General features: G+C 43.1%; 1 protein-coding gene across 1 annotated transcript in view; it reads left to right on the top strand.

Moving 5' to 3' along the window:
• The window catches only part of Kif26b (kinesin family member 26B), a 404,164-nt gene that overhangs the window by 261,670 nt on the left and 125,238 nt on the right, over nt 1–17,256 (top strand). The window lies entirely within an intron of this gene.

The raw sequence follows: 17,256 nt of genomic DNA, 5'->3' as shown, positions 1-17,256 counted from the left end.
TTAAAAGAAAACCGAAGATGGAAAGTCAGAGAAAATGTGAATCAGGACAGATTTGCAATGACTTGGGAAGCAAAGCACAGTTTTCGCACTGACCTGTCCCCGTGTGGTTACCTGCAGTTATGCTGGGGAACTGGGACTGCCTTCGCAGTTTGAGGCTGGCAGGACTCTGGGTTCTCCTTATAAAATCTTCTTTGCAGATTGTATAATGAAGTAACAATTAAGCCACATTAAGTTAATGCACGCAAACTCATGTATTAACCCTCTCACAGAAAGTGATCAGTTTACTTTGTAAAGCCGGTGAGAAACTATCCCCTGCCCTTCTAGGCTTTTCTACAGTGGTTTGCATTAAACGTTACACTACAGGGTCTATGAGGTGGCTTAGCAGATAAAGGCACTTGCTGACCAAAGACTTGAGTTGGGTTCCTAGACTTGCTAGGTCAATCTTGGTTTGGGTTGAGTCAGTCAATCCCATGTAGGCTGCTCATCAATAGCCTGTATTTTTTTGTAATTTATTTTCAACAAAATTAGTAAGTATCTCAAGAAAGAATCCCAAGACAGAAAAATAAGCAACAGAAAAAGTTCTGTAAGTTACTCAGTTGAATGACATAAGTTACTCAGTTGAATGACATAAACTAACATAAAGTATCTGTGAATGACATGTTCAAGATAATAGATGGTACAATGGAGAATTTCTCTGGAATTATATTTTTTAAGACAAAATACAAATTGACAATTTTGGAACTTAAAAAGCCTGAAATACTGATTATTGGGATCTCACTAGATACGTTCCATAGCGCATTAAATTTAGTATAAGATAAAAATCATTGAAATGGAAGATGGACCAGTAGAACACATCCATGTGGATGCACAGAGCAAATGAATGAAAATTTAGCAAGAAGCATAAGAGACACGTGTGTTACACTTGTTCAAACATGTAACCAGAGTCTAAGAAAAAGGAGAGAATGACACAGAAACGATATTCTCTAACAATGGTAAAAAGCAGAACAAAACAAGAAAACCACCAGAGCATGGATTCAGGAAGCTCCGCCTGTCGAAGCCAGGATCCACACACAGAAGACTGCAGTAAGCATGAGTAGTAAAACTGCTGTAGACAGAAGCCAAAGGAAAAACAGTCATTACAACGGTGAGGAGAACAGCAGCAACATTGTTTCAAAGGAACAGCAATGCAAGCAATCATTTACTTTTCAGTAGAAATGATGGATGCTAGGAGACAGTGGATGTCATATGCATGTGCTCAAAGAACTCCACTGACAACGGAAACACAGAAATAGGATGGAAGTCTTTGTCAACATTTGAAGTGAAATTAGGACATTTTAAACAAACAATTTCAGGAATCCACTAGTCGTAGAGCGACCCTAAATGAAGTATTAAAAGAATGTGCTCAGGAGAAAAAAAGCTATCCCACACATTCAGAAAGGAATCGGATGATAGAAAGGGTGAATTTTTGCCAGGCTGAGATACATTGGGAATAAAATGTGTGTTGATGGCCGTTTAGAGGGATGGGTGGATAGGCGACAGAACTAACAGAAAACGCTTCTTATCTGTAGTCCCATCACAGCTCCCCCACCTATGACTCAGGGAACATCCCAGAAGATAGAGAAGAAAGATTTCAAAAATTGGACCACCAGGAAGTCTACAGCGAAGCCATCTCTTTTTCAAAGGGCCGTATAAACAAGACAGGAACAATTCCAATATCGATGGGCGTATTAACAGGGGATGGGGAAAATTTGCAGAGTCCCACCCCTAGACAAAGAACTACAGGCAACTGATGACTGCTGGGGAAGGAGAATTAGCCCTTTCCAGGAATGAACCCCCTTGTTGGTTGTCCAATACAGAGTGGTCAGCCCTGTTCAGCCCTGAAATAATATACATAGAAATAACAAAAGCAGACTCAGCACTTTGTATTTATATATTTGTGTCTACATATCTATGTAACAATAATGAACAATACAGGAGGTGATCTACTTAAGAGTGAGGGGATGGGAGGGGTTTGAGGGAAAGTAGCTCTGAGGGGCTGGAGAGATGAAGTGGAGAGAAGAGGAGCGATAGAATTCTATTTAAGTTTAAAACGTATCTTAAGAAATTTAAATGTGATTTATGGGCATTTGCTGTTGAGTTTTTTTCAAATTACGGTTGTAAACTTATCAAATAAAATATTGAGAAAATATACTGGCCAGTAGAAATAAATTTTGATCACATAGAACAACAAAAATAGCTTCTTGTAGAAGTCTGCACAGCATTAGCTGTAGGTAGGACCAAAGCCACATTAAAAAGAAGAGAATGGAATAGAACCAAAGGGTTAGAAAGGCATAGCATCGTTTAAAGTTGTATTTCTGCTAGACTGCAGTAATTCTGGGGCACATAGCATGAACTGTAGAGTAATGAAAAAATAATATATGTAGAAGGTGAAATAAAATGGAAAATACTTGATTAATCTAAAAGCTGCAAAGATGAGAAAAGAGAAAATAAAGTAGGTAGACTAGCCAAAAGCAACTCTAGAATGGCAGGTATGTGCCCAAGTACATTAGGGATTTAACTGAATGGAAAGCAACTAAATACTCCAATTAAAATATAATTTTCTGCTTATACTTTAAAATAAAATCTAATTGCATACTCTCCATAAATGGTGCTGTTTAAAAAGTGTAGAACACAGAGAAGTCGAGAATAAAAAAAAATGAAAGAAGATTCATTCTGTAAACACCCAATAAGCTGTATAGTGCAATTAATGGGAAAAAAATCACTGTAAGGCAAGATCAGATCCATCATAAAGATCAAACAATACAGGGTCAGCTAACAAGGAATGTATAACTAGTTCACATTTATATAGATCTAGTAACATGGCTCAAGCCCCAAATGCCATCTCAGTTCACTTTGTCCAGCCATCAGAGACTGCTTGGGACTGGGTAATTTATACACAGCAGAGGTTTATACACAGCTTACTGGAAACTGGCTAGGTCCAAGGTCAGGCGGCCCACATGCGATGGCTTGTTTTTGGTTGTCAACTTGACTACCCCTGGAACTCACTAAAACGCGAGAGGCTGGGCACACCTGTGAGGGACTTTTCTTAATTAGATCATTTGAAGTGGGAAGACCCACCCTAAATCCAGATCTTCTGAGGTGGGAAGGGCCACCTTTAATCTGGGCCACACCTTCTGCTAACACCTATATAAAGGACAAGGAAAAATGGTGGATATACATGTATATGTACATAGACATACACACACACACACACACACATATGTACAAACACACATTCATTCTGTCACTTTCGTTTCTCTAGAGAACTCTGACTGCTCTACCACAAGAGGATCTTCTTGCCATAACATGGCAGGAGTCAGAAAAGCAAGACACTGCCCTTGAGGCAGACAAACTCATCCTGTAAAGGCAGATGCCTCAGGACCTACTCCGCTCTTTCGGGCTCCGCCTCTCTGTTGTTGCCTTGGGGTTTATGTTTCTAACGTGTGAACTTCAGGGCACTTATTCAAACCTTAGCAAACATTATTATTCAATTTTTATTGGGATGATATTTAGACCACAGCTTCTTAAATTTAGTTCAACTGCATATGGGACCCAACAATTAAATGTTGCAAAAATTGGCAAAAATAAAAGATTTCCGAATGTGCAGTGACATTAAAATTAACACAGAATCAAATTCATGATGAATCTGAGGTGTTTCTGACCGCTCTTGACCACACTTCACCTGCACAGCTTCCCCTCGGCCATGGTCTTCACATGGTGCTCACATTTCCTTCTGTGCACACCATCTGGCGTATGGTGCCAGAGCTCACTTCCGGAAATGCTGGGTGTGGCACATGCACTTCCAATCCCAGCATGAGGGGCCTGAGACAGGCAGATTTCTGGGCTTACTGGCCAAACAGCCTAGCCTAGTCAGTGAGTCCCAAGTCCCCTGCGGAAACTTGTCTCAGAGAGCAAGGTGGAGGGTGCTTGGAGAAAGACACCCAGGGTGACCACTGGCTTCCACGGTATTAGCACGCACACACACACACACACACACACACACACACACACACACACACAATAATAGTAAATAAACCAGCTGTTTGCATTGCTGACTTGAGCTTCATTAAAAGCAATCGTTAAATGAATTTTGGCCTGGATGGAATGAGGATGGAAGTTCCAGTAATTTCTGATATGTCATTAAATATACTTCTATCATTCTGTATTACATGTTTATGTGAGATAGTGTCCTTAGTGTTGACAACTCTAAAATCAAAATATTTATGAACGCCTAAATCATTGAGTAGACTCTATACTCTACAGTGTCAAATGGTATCTCCAAATAAACAACCTCAGCAACCATCCTTTAGTATGTAAATTTGCTTTTGTCGTAAATAAATGGTAAGCTTAAGCCAGATAATTGCTTTAAGATAAATTTTGTTACGACTTATTGCCTGGAGATGTTTGGCTGTAAACCCTTCTTGCATGCTATGTACCTGGGGTTACATGGCAATCCCTTTGGTGGGAAGGGGCCAGGAGTGGGCAAGGCTAAGAGACCTGATGCCGGGTGCTCTTCTCAGTTATGATTAGTGTGGTTCTTTTCCAAGTTCACACTGCGACATTCACTGAAATGGACCACATGTTGGCTTTTCCAGCAAGTGTCAACAAATGTCAGTGGGGTAATCGCATGTGAGAGGATCCTCTCTGGCCGCAAAGTTACTGAGAAGTCAGTGTTCCCTGGTTTAAAGAAAACATCCCAGTGGATCTCTGATAATATTTTGGAATTGGGTGAACCTGACAGTTTTACACACGAGGGCTGACTAACCAATCTCCCCGGGTGTGTGTGCGCTTGCTCAAGGCATTTGCATGTTGACTAACTACTCTCTGGTGTGAATTGACACCTAACCCATGGGCGCACTCTGTGTGTCTAAGGATTGCGTTTTCAGTGGCCAGCTGTGGAACAAGAATGAAGGTAATTACAGTGGTGCATTGTTTCGGGAGTGGCCTTCAATTGCTGAATGAAAAGCAGGACATAGGTGAAGCTATTTTCAAAACGGTCATTTTGTCATATTATCCACATCTCAAAAAATAATGTGACTGCACATGTAATTTGCAGAAACTTCAACATTTCCAAATCATCATTACCCCCAAACCGTATCCCTTCATTCCCAAGTAGAGGTCTTCCTTTATGGAGGTCTTCCTGGGCACAAAGGGGCGGGGGTTGAGAGCCTGTCTGCTACACTCTATATTCTAAGAAATGCTCTTTCGCTAAGTTTGTAGTTAAAACTGATGGGGTTCATTGTGATGTTTTCACGTGTGTATACGTTGCACTTTGCTTGTGTCCACCTCACCACTCCCCTCTCTCATCTCTCTCCACCCTCACTAGTCCCTATTCTGGTTTTATGCCATGTTTTTGAATATATGTATACATACATATGTATATAAATTTAGATTCTCATAGAGAAAGCATGTAATAGTTTGCCTTTCTTACTCCTTTATTATTGTTTCCCCTTCATTCCTTTTAGATACTTTCTTCCTCTCTGTGTATACCATATACATGTGACGTGAAAGCAGAACACACAGATACATATGTAATATATACATTATATGTTCTGCATATGAGAGAAAACCTTCAAGGTTTATTTCCTGAGTTTGGCTTCTTTGGCTTAGCATGACGATTATATTCTAATACGTTCAAGTAAGTTTACTTCAGCGTCATCGGAGATCCTGGAAATGGAATCAGAGACCTCTTAGTAACCCCAATGATGGGGTAGGCCCTTGCTGTCAAGGTTATTAGCTCCCTGTGCTCAGCTAGAAGCTAGTGGAATGTTATCATTCAGTCTACTTGTTGAAAGCTTCCTCGAAAGGCACAGGGTTAGGGAATAGTAAGTTGAAAACAGAGTTAGTGGACCACATCAAGCTGGAAAAGCAAGAGGCAGGAGAAAGATACTGCAAGTGACAACCTAATTACTTTGTGTACGCGTGCACGCATGTGCACACACACGGGGACAATTTCTTTGAGCTATCTGTAATGGGACTTGGTCCTCCTGCATATCGTGCTTTCTCTTTGCAAAGATGGTTTAAATCTCCATGGACTTTCAGGTTTTCTTCCTACAATAATACAGTCATGAATATTTCACTTTCTTTTAGCCTGGGACTTTCAATAATTTACTAGCTGCCTTTATAAGCTGCCTCTGAGAAAGGCTAGTCTCACCCACCACCTCCTGGTTCCCCTTTTCCACGGTGCAAAATCTGAAATGCTCTGGGGAGAAGAGAGCGAGGCTGCTCTTCCCTCCTTCCCCTCAGCTACCTGCCAATATTTCTTCCACCGACTTTGCTCCTCCTTTTGTGACCCGTAGCAAAAGGTGTGACGTGCTGATGAAGCTCGGATGTGAAGCTGTACTAGCGTGGTTTGGAAGGGAAGCAGTTTGTCAGCAGACATTCTTTAAGAAAACCAGACTTCATTACAGTCACGTGGTTACAGGTTGCCCAAGAGAACTTTGAATGCATCTCGTACCAGCTGTAATTTCGAATCTCTTTTATTTTGATGTCAGCCAATGCCTTATGTTACTCTTGTTCAAAGAGGAAGATGTGTGGCGGCTCCAAGCTGGGGGATGATTTTCAGTGACCTCAGCACTGACCCATATTAGTAAAAGTGCAAGAGCGCTAGAGGAACGGCAGTGTGTGCCCACGTGTGCACGTGTGATGGGCTCCTCTTTGGAGGGAATCACACCACACAAATGTCATCAGGCTTGATGCAAACCCTCTCGAGTATGGAGAGATTAACTATTTTGGCCCAGAAAAATCATAGCACATGACTTAACTCACAACAGGTGAGCTAAAGCCGGGACTCTCACACTTCTCCGATCATGGCAGCTTGCCTAACACCTTTCCACCCAGCCCTTAACTCATAGGTGTATAAAACAGGTATGCAAACCAAAGGTTTACTGCATAACAATTCATAAACACATTCATTGTAAGATATTTGATGTACATGAGAAGTATTATTAACCAAACATGATAGCAAATCTACATACAAATGATACAGATGAATTTGCTTATCTGTTTTTGAATATAAGGTTAAATCTTGACTGAGTATTTGATGCTGCAAGGCACAGGGTTAACGCTTTTCAGCTTGCTTGATACTTTGGTTTTATAGTCGTCAATCACTGCTGCGAGCGATGCTTTATATAAACGCGTAGTACAGAATGGCAGAAGTGCATTTAGAATGATTTCAGAAGTTGCTGGACTTTCTGTCCTAATTCCACGCTCAAATTCAGTCAGCATTTTTAAACCTTATATCCTAACACAGTCCAACCTGAAGATACGCAATGCTGATTTCACAGATACCTGAGGGGTCTAGGCATACGGGAGAAAACTCTTGGTTTTCTGTAACGAAACCACTATGTTCCCATAAGAGCAGAGAACTCACCTGCCTAGGAAGGACCCTGATGAAATCCTCACGTAATATCTCAAACCTGAGCGGAATTGCTTCAGGCAAGACTTATTGGCGCGGATGGCAGGACACATGCACCGTGAAGCAAGCACGTTATGAGCTCAGAACCATGGCTGCAGTGTAGTTACGTGATGTAATATGCTGAGCGTGACTAGATACCTCGGATTCATTACTCGTATGATATTTCAAATTAATTTTAGTCATTTCATGTTCAGAAATGCTTTACTGTTGCCAAATTGTTCACAACCTCCACATTCAGCTTGCAATGCAGGGACAGCTCTTTTTTAAGTACCCCTACTTCAGATACAACTTGTGTTACCATAGTCTTTGGACAGAAAAGTATGCATTATTATCTGATTTTATTTTCCCAAGTCAGGTAAACTTGCTTAAATTCCTTGTGGGAAGATCTTTAATGCATAGATAAATAGATTTGTTTGTATGACAAAGTTTGAGAAGCCAAACGGTTTCCATTTACAGATTTTCTATTTTCACTCAGGAATAACACACAAGGGGGTCAGGACTCTAAGCAGCAATGCTACTTATGAAATTCCATTCTTATTGGATATAGCATGCTGGGCTTTCAGATTTGCTTGCCTGGGGGAGGGGGTTGTGATACGCAACTGAACTCAGGTCTTGTTTGGTTTGCTGTGGTCTCTAGCTGGTGGACCTGGTGGCTGGCAGGCACTAAAGGCTTAGAGATACAAAGTTACAAAGTAAATGAGCTAGAAGATACAAGGATTTCTTTCCTAAGTGGAAAATGCTTCTTTCCGGGTTTGGCTTAGGCATGGCGGAGTCAGGGTCATCATTTCCCTGCATAGCCTTTTTTTTCTACCCTGTACACTTCAGGTGTAAACCTTGGAGGCTGGTGACAAGGCTCCGTGGGTAAAGATGCCTACTGCCAAGCCCAATGAACTATGTTTGCTTCCCTGGACCTACAGAGTGGAAGGGAAGAACCAACTCTTGCAAGCTGTCCTCCAATGCCCACACACAGTCTTTAGTAAGCAGACCCACAGGATCACCCCCACCTCACCCTACACACACATAAATGAAGCACATCTTGAATGTGAGGCCGAGCAGTTCCTGCCATCAACTGAAATACAGACAGATCCAACTCTTGCTAGGAACACCAGGAGTTTCCAGGGTCCTAGATATCCATCACGGAGTATGTGGAGCGGGCAAAGGTATTCCTTCCAGTTTGATATCCTTCCAGTTTGACATTCTTACGGATGAAAGTTGCTGGCTTTCCTTTAGAGAACTGCACAAGTAGAGCATCTCGCTAGGACATTGATCTCATTCCTGGGCGCTTGATTGACTGGACTGTGGGAAGGACGCCTGTTCCGCTGTGCAGCTTTAGAGTTCTGCCTTGATTGGAAGCAGTCACATTGGTCATTTAGCCCGTATTCCAAGGTTCCTTTGCAGGCCTGAGCCCTTTCGCCATTCTAAGTCTTCACAGTGAAAAAAATTATACAGCACCCTTGCAAAGCACAAAACTCAGGACACTGTATAATCCAAATAATAGGCTGAACTCTGGGTTTGTCTTAAGGAACATATGAATAGCACCTGGTGTAATACACATTACCATGCTCAGTGCCTAGGGCAAACTGGCAAACACTGCTTCAACTCTTGCCAAAAACTTGTCAAACTCCAACACAGAGTTCCTTCCAAACTCTCAGAAGAAGGTCCAAGACACAACACCTCATGTAGTCTGCAGACTCTACCAGGGCAAGGCCTGGATCCCAGCCAATGTAAAACATAACCTCCGAATTGGAAGAGGAATTCTGTAGAGCTGGGCAGGGGCCTCGGATGTCAAGATGCTGAATATGAATGTGATGGATTGTGTGTTGTGCTATACTTGAGAGTCAGAGTGAGGGTAAAGGTGAAACTTTCTGCTTCCTGGTAAACAGGCAGTATGGTGGAGTTACAGAAAACGTTGCCCCATCCGTGATAGCAAGGAGGCATCATTCAATCCAGTCTAGGAGTCAGGGGTCCAAATGTCAGAGACCAGAAAGGCAGGCAGCTCATGCGAAGCAGTTTGCGGATCTTCTTAGAGGATGTGTAGGTTAGTCCCATGGAGGCAGGATGTTGGGGAGGGAGAGATATTACACAGTCAAGACGCCACAAGACACCGTGATGCTACAAGCACTGCCAAATGCTCTTCTAGGCATCCTGACAACTTCATGAGATTGGTACCACCATTTTTCCATTCCAGAGACAAAGACAGATTCTGTGGTTTGTATCAGACAGTCTGGAGTGATACACAGTCTGCTGCAATGTTTAGGACCCTGGGACTAAGTCTTGACTTTGCCACTTATGTGACCTGGAGGAAGGCTCTTAATATCTTTTCATCCCTGTTTTCTTGTCTTTACAATAAGGAAAATAATGGTATATATGTCATGAAGCTGGGATGCAGATGAAATAAGTGGGTATATATGCAGCCCTTGCAGCTGGGTCTAAGTTCCTAAGAACTGTTTATTTTCTTGTGGTAGTTATTTGTTTTCAGTCAAGTAAGAGCTTTGAAGCTAGCTTAGCTTGATGGTAGGGAGAGAGCTCTTTGTCATTTTTTTGTTGTATGTCTTCCTAGAAGCAACTGGGTTAAATTTCTTTATCTTCTTTGATTACGTGTAAAAGGAGACTAGAAGTCTGCTCTAGCAGGGTGTCATGAGAGCACAGGTATCATGGAAATAGTTTGGATCCACAGAGCACTTTTTTATTTATCTTTTTTATTTTTTTTTATTGAGAAAAGAAAAAAAAAACAAGTTTCCACCTCCTCCCATTTCCCTCCCCCTCCTTCCACCCTTCCCCCCTCCCCCCACTCCTCTCCCCCTCCCTCTCCAGTCCAAAGAGAAGTCAGGGTTCCCTGCCCTGTGGTAAGTCCTAGGTCCTCCCCCCTCCGTCCATATTTAGGAAGGTGAACATCCAAACTGGCTAGGCTCTCAAAGCCAGCACATTACATAGGATCAAAACCCCGTGCCATTGTCCTTGACTTCTCATCAGTCCTCATTGTTCGCCATGTTCAGAGAGACCAGTTTTATCCCATGCTTTTCCCTCACAGTCCAGCTGGCCTTGGTGAGCTCCCAATAGATCAGCTCCACTGACTCAATGGGTGGGTGCACCCCTCGTGGTCCCGACTTCTTTGCTCATGTTCTCCCTCCTTCTGCTCCTCATTGGGACCTTGAGAGCTCAGTCCAGTGCTCCAGTATGGGTCTCTGTCTCTATCTCCATCCATCACCAGATGAGTGGAGGACACTTGCTATTCAGGCTAGTCTTGAGACTGGGTGACCTGCAGCACAAACAGTTGCATATTTGCCAAGACTAGCCTCGTCTTTAGAGGCATTCAGCAGTTAGCAGTGGCTCCAGTCCTTCATCAACACACAGACAGAGCATTGCTGAACCTTTTGCTAAATCTGGCTCCGAGATGCTTCCGTCTTTAGATCCAGGCAATCGCCTCATCGTGCACCCGTGCAGTCTGCTATTTTGGTACCGAGCACAGTGCTGTACAATCACAGCACACCAGCTGCACATCTATATCGTCCTCTAGGAACTTGGCAGTGGACCGTATAAAGTTATCATATAAACCAGCTAGGACAGCCCGCACCGTAGAGGAAACAAACACCAGATCCAGCATCCAGGACACACGAGACTCTGCCTTTCTCATCAGAGAAGTCCCGCCTGCTGCTTTATGACTACATTCTAGGAATGGTCAGTTTAACAGGGTTTTTATCAAAGCTCCCGACTGGAGATTTAAAATCAATGATAGCTGTAGATAGACATTTACCAGATATGAATATGTCTTACATAAAACAGGTTAGAAAACATCAGATGAGTTCCAGCTCCCTCTTGCCTTGAGAGATTACCATGAAAAACTCTCCATATTAATGGAAAGAAATGTTTATGGACTCTTTTTTTTTGTAAAAAAATTGAATATACAGTTTCCCATTTATCTTTTGGGAATTCTGTCTAGATGGTCATGCATCAGGTTTTCTCATGAACATATCTAACATACAGGCTTTGTACATATTTGTCCATACAGACTAGGAATGAAGCTCCCATTCTGAAGGGCCAAAGACTGGCAGTTTCTCATGTGTCATCAAGCCACCCTGCCTACTGAGGGAGTTTCTAAGATATTAACATGTCCCAAATTTAACATTTATGCTCTTGAAAGCACTTCCTTGCCCCACAAAGATCTAACTAAATATTAGAAGTTTTGACCTTTTAGGTTTTTTTATATTTTATGGAAGAAGTGTTTGATGTTCTGATTATTTTCAACAAAAGAGATCTGTTCTCAAATGTGCTGTAGGGAGAAAATTCCTCAGGTCCTTTGAGAGAGATGAAAACCCTTTCTTAAGCCTGCCTGAGTGGAGATCAAGGGCATCCTCGCCTGTCTCTGAAGATGACCAGTGTCCATGAGATCAAGGGCATCCTTGCCTGTCTCTGAAGGATGACCAGTGTCCATGAGATCAAGGGCATCCTTGCCTGTCTCTGAAGGATGACCAGTGTCCATGAAAGGAGCCTGGGTGGTAGCGGGGATGCTCTAGAGCTTGGCATTTTATTCAGGTCTGTCTGCAGGGTGGCAGTCTTGCCTTGGGACTGTTTGAATATGTGTCTCTTGTGAGGGTCTGCTGGCTCTTCCAAGGCCAACCAGGCTTTCTTGTGGGATTTGACAGTCGTACGACCCATTTTTCTGCCAGGCCTGTCCCTTTGTGTGACCCCGGCTATCCTGGTAGGCTTGTCTTGATCTTTGTAGGCAGTATTACCCAAGGATGTCTGTAGAAGGTTGTGTTCCATGCCCAGAGGCCAAGTTAGGAGCTTGCCAAAGAGAAGAGAGCCACTCTGCCCTGGCTATATTCTCCAATTCCTAGAAGCTGCTTGATAAAGCATTGCCTCCCCAGTTCTCCGAATGGTTCCATCTTCTCAGCAAGTAGGTCAAGGGAGGGCAAGGACAGGAAGTCAGAGCTGCAGCCAGGGGAAAGCATAGGACCTGGGCTGTATTTGAATGGGGTAATTTTATGCCCATCCATGCTCTTTCGATCTCTAGGCACAGATGGTATTCTTCTGGGCCTTCTTCCCTCCTTTTCTTCCCTTTCCCTTTTCAGTTAAACTTGTTGTGGTGTTCAGGCCTAGTGCCATTTCATGGTGAGGTTTAGAAAATGGGGCACACAGTCCATAATAGAACCTGTTAAATTTAATATGAGCAAACCCTTGATTTCCTTCTGAAAGATAAACTACACAATGACGGAATCTTGGAAAGATAATTATTTCACAACAACACACAATGTTGCAGAAGGCAGAGAAAAAGGAAGGAAAAAAAAGCCTACCGTGAGACTATATAATGTCTGCTGACTGCATATGGTGACTGGGGTATACTTTCCTTATCAGCCGACTTTAGAACTGTATTAATGAACAACAGAAGTTTTGAAAATGTGAAGAATTGCATATGTTATTATGTACAACTGCCAATATATCCTATAGTATACCATCATTCATTCAGTTAAAGCCCCTGTTCTGAACAGCAAGGACTTAAAAACTGATCACTAAATATCATCACTAATAAATTATTTAGATCTGATAGGCTGGCATAGCCAGTAATACAAACTTCTTTTATGTATCTCTGACATCTTTACAGAATACGCATGATTCATTTTAGTTGATATGTTTAAAAGATCAAGGCTTTCTACAGGGAACTCATAAAGGTAATTTAGATCTGGTTATTTTAGAGGCATATTCATCACTTATGAGTATTTGGTAACCACGAGGCCCCTTTCCTTGTATATGAATACATATTTTCCACATAGAATTGCCCTGGAGTTTGAGAAGTTTCAGTTTGTTCCTTTTAACCGTCACTCGGAACAATCCCTTACCTGGAGGACTAAGGAAACCCCTCCTCTCTGTCAGCATTAGTAGTCAACGGGCCTGCCTTCCTCACTCACATCGCTGTGTGCTGGGGACAGAGGGGACGGGAGACTAGAAAATTTCTGCTGAAGAATTTGATTCATTTGACTGAAAGCTGTGTCTTCTAAGGCGACCCATCTTAGATTCTCCAGATAGCCCTGTAAACTAATTGTTCGTCTGAACTACTCCAGGAAATAGCTCTTATCAGCTCCACCATCATCTGTAGCTCCCTCTCTGTCCAATGAAGCAGAAGTTAGCCCAAAAGGCATCTCTTGTTTAATCTACATTATGATTTTATCTTTATATATGAGTTGATCTGTTTTCCAAAATTAGCATATTTCTGGCGTCTTCTGAGGATCCCCCAAAAATGTCACAGGTTGGAGACAGCCAAGGGCCCTCACAGACAGTGCTGCTTTAAAACAACAAAAACAATAGTTATAAATTCAAATAAAATCTTACAAGGTTTTCAACATACGTGTTAAATAAAAGAAAGGCTACTTTTAAAGAAAGGAAGCCCTGTGGACAGAAGGAATGAATTCTGAAAGCCTCAGGATTCCATGGCCTCTTATTTCCACTAGATGAGAGAGGTATTTGGAGATTAAAAAAAAAAAACAACAAAACCTTAGTGGCCCAACATTTTTATGAAGAAGGAAGAACCCATTTCCATGGCTTTGACTCTTTGATATCACCAGAAGTACGTGTATGGGAACTGGAAATTGCTGGTAATGAGTCTTGAACAGAGCAGGACACCTGGGATGTGGCAGGTTGAATTCTCAGGAAGCCAACACTCAAAAGAAGTTGAACGTGTGTGTGTGTGTGTGTGTGTGTGTGTGTGTGTGTGTGTGTGTGTTGTGTGTGTGCATGCGTGTGTGTGTGTGTGCATGTGGTGGGTTGTGATTGTTGGAGATTAGCACTTGGGATGGAAGGGATGGAAGTTTGAACAGGGGGAGAGTCAAGCTGCCAAGAAGGCTCTACTAAAGCTTGTTCAACCCTCCAGAGACTCTCTGGAGCTTGCATGGCCCAGTGCAGCTTCTGTACTGGATTAGCTGGTGGCCCCTGGTCACTGTGCAAAGGCCACCCTGAGGATGCCAGTTTTCTACAGCTCTCTGTAGCTTTCTTCAGCTGAGGCAAATCTTGAAAGGGCTCAGAGGGGGAGGCTGACTGTCCAGTCAATAGGGTAACTTGTGACCAATAGGGTAACAAGTCCTCTCCCTCGAGGAAAGATCCTGAAAATACCCTGCTATGTCCCCTGCATGTGGTTCCTTGGAGTTCCACTGCCCCACAAAAGAGAGGAGAGTGCTGTGGCATCTCATGGGCCACTCCACATTTCTGGAGCTGGAAGGTGGAGATTTCAAGTTCCAGGCTACGAAGGTGTTGCTTGCTCAATGTTTTGACAAGTAGAACAATGGACTTCCAGATGGAGTTCTATCAGCATCGTCCAATTCCTTCCATTTCACCAAGCTTAACAGCCGTTTTCATATTTAAAGTCTAAATTTGGTACAGTAGACAGTATGGCAGATTGTGTGAGGAAAACTGGGCTCCAAATCCTGTCGCTTCCTGTAGGATCACGAACAAGCACTTTGACTCTCCTGGACCACAACCCATCCATGGTCCCTGGGAGGTCTTGGTACCCAATGAAAATCTTTAGAAATTGGAAAATGGCACTTGCAGTTTTCTCTTTTCACCACGGCATAGTGTCGTTCACTCAATTATCAAATTGGTGTGCATCCTAACTGTTAATGTGTGGCTCTGCCTGCCTCTTAAAACCAAGCAAATGGGAGATTTTGTTTTCTGCTAATTATTTTTGCAGACCTTCTCCAGAGACCTATTTCAAGTCTCCCTCAACTTCAAGCAGAGTTAGGTCATTGCTTTGTCATTGTAGGTTCTTGGGCTTCCATACATCAGTCCATCAAAAACCCAATGTTGACAGTACTATATTTCTCTGCTAAGTTCACCTCATTTTGGTATTTTCTTTGTTTTTTTTTATTTTATTAACCTCCTGCATAGATGAACTTTTACACTTCATTTTCATAACCCTCTCAAACCCCAAACATTCTAATTTACTTGAAATGTTTTCTTTACTGTGGAAGGTTTCAGGCATGCAAAGAATGAAGTACTGAAAGATACCCTGTTTAAAGACTCATAACAGAGCCAATATCCATGTGCCAATGACTCAAGTTAATATTATCTTATGTCATACTGTACAAATAATTTTTCAGGGTCTACTTGTATCCAGAATTCGGGACCTATATTGATGATTGACAGAGCATCTGGTCTACATAAATCGTTCACCATCATTGATTAGGCATGAACTCTGTCACCCTGGAAGTAACTGCAGTGCAAAAAGTTATTTGCAGTGAGAAATATAAACATGAAGAGATTAAAACCGCTACCTCTGGGATGATTGAGAAGGTTCTAGAGACTGTGACTTGAACAGGGGTGATTTGCTTGAGGAACAAAAGCATTCTAGGCAGTGTATTAGTTTTCCAGTACTGTAGCAAACACCTGAAATCAATTGACTGAAAAAGAGGAAGTGTTTGAGTTGGCTCCTCGCTGTGGAGAAGTTGGGCTGTGATCAGTGGCTCCATGCCCATGGCATTAGAATACACCATGGTGGGCAGCATGATGGAGGAGCCTGTTCACCCCATGAGTCTCACGATTCCTCTTGAGGGTCCACCTTCATGATTAAAACCTACTAGATCCCACCTGGAGCTTCTACTGCTTCCCAGTAGAACCAAGGTTAGAACCAAGCTCGAAATGTGTGGGCCCTTGAAGACACTCACAGTCCATACCCTGAACAGAAGGAGCTCGCCACCTCTGAGTGGCCCAGGTGTCAATCAGTACTTTGGTCACTCCCTCTGCTCCAGGCTGCCCTTCTCCTTGCACTCTCTCCCTGCTCTCAACCCCTCCTGTGCAGGTTTGGTGCCTACACCTTTCTCCATGTCTGGATTCCCACAGAAGTCTCATTTCATGCCTGCCCCGTTCAACGTTCCATTCATCCATTCTCTGAACAATAACTCCAGCCTGCCTGTGGATTAATCTTGGAGCTTGCGAAAGTACAGATGATAGTCTCTCAAAGCTATTCAGAATTTTGGGGCGAGGGTCCAGGTACTCAGAGTTCTAACACATCACCACCAGGGCCGCCTAAGGCGGGTACTATGTGGAAACATGGAAACACGGGAACGGAATATCTTGTAATGCAAGAGAGAGTTGCAAAGATCCCTGAGAAATCAATCCACTGTGATCCCTGTGCTGGACAATCATGACACGCCCTCTAGCCGCCCTCCCCCTTCAGCCTCTCTCCCTCCTGTACTACTGACTGAGGAGCCCCCCAACCCTATCTCCAGTGTCTGCTCAGGGCCAATCTCTCCTGTGGGCGCTGGGCATACACAGGGCCTTGCTAGTGTGTGTAGCATCCTGAGTAGCCACGCCCACTCAGTGAAGAGCCTGTGAAGTTGAGCGGCTCACTGTAACATTGGCTTGGCCTTCGTACTTTCTTTCTTCTGGAAACTGTTTCTGAGGAGTGCCCCCAAAACCCAGCTGGGAAAAGCAGAGTCTAAGACAGTGTCTGAGGCAGGGGCTGTTCTTCCTTGTATACGCTTTGGTTACCAACAGCTTCTGAACAGTTTTAAGACAGGTACACTGTGAGCTTGGATACCTCTGCTCAGCTAAAGCCTGGAGCCCTTCCTCCCCTAGGGACCCACATCTGTGTGTCTACAAATGCTCTCTCACGGAGTCTCACACACATGCACGGAACCTTGGTCCTGTAGGCTCTGTCTACACATACATGACTCAACATGTGCTCGGTATGTAATTAAAGATTTCAAGCACTTGCTTTTGCTGGTCTCTGTTCCAGCTGCCGTGTTCAGAAAATTCCTGAGCTACTGTGGGTTAATGAGAGTTGCAGCAAGTGTTTTTCTGCTGGTCTTTCT

The sequence above is a fragment of the Microtus ochrogaster genome, chromosome 6 (assembly GCF_000317375.1).
Source record: "Microtus ochrogaster isolate Prairie Vole_2 chromosome 6, MicOch1.0, whole genome shotgun sequence".
NCBI classification, from domain to species: Eukaryota; Metazoa; Chordata; class Mammalia; order Rodentia; family Cricetidae; genus Microtus; species Microtus ochrogaster.
Note: the sequence above shows the minus strand (reverse complement) of the source record. Positions and strands in the feature narration are given on the sequence as shown.